The sequence below is a fragment of the Eufriesea mexicana genome, unplaced genomic scaffold (genome assembly GCF_001483705.2).
Source record: "Eufriesea mexicana isolate 0111107269 unplaced genomic scaffold, ASM148370v2 scaffold3966, whole genome shotgun sequence".
NCBI classification, from domain to species: domain Eukaryota; kingdom Metazoa; phylum Arthropoda; class Insecta; order Hymenoptera; family Apidae; genus Eufriesea; species Eufriesea mexicana.
Window position 1 is genome coordinate 138,417 of NW_016911967.1, and position 611 is coordinate 139,027.

A 611-nucleotide genomic window follows, 5' to 3' on the forward strand; every position below is an offset into this window, starting at 1 on the left:
GCGAAATTTAGAAGATCGAAATCAAAAAAGTCTATTACGCAGTACGACCTGTCACGCGCCCGCACTTTCGGCACTATTATACGGCACTGAGAACGCGAAACGCGAAAAAAAACACCAAACTCGTTAGAGGACAGTTCACTCTACTGGGATCGACGAAAAAAATCCGGTCCAGACGAGACATTTCGAAGATCGAATTCAAAAAAGTCTATTGCGCAGCACGACCTGTCACGCGCCTGCACTTTCGGCACTATAATACGGCACTGAGAACGCGAAACGCTAAAAAAATCACCAAACTCGTTAGAGGACAGTTCACTCTACCGGGATTGACGAAAAAAATCCGGTCCAGACGCGATATTTCGAAGATCGAATTCAAAAAAGTCTATTACGCAGCACGACCTGTCACGCGCCCGCACTTTCGGCACTATTATACGGCACTGAGAATGCGAAACGCGAAAGAAATCACCAAACTCGTTAGGAGACAGTTCACTCTACTGGGATCGATGAAAAAAATCCGTTCCAGCGGCGAAGTTTCGAAGATCGAAATCAAAAAATTCTATTACGCAGCACGACTCGTCACGCGCCCGCACTTTCGGCACTATTATACGGCACTG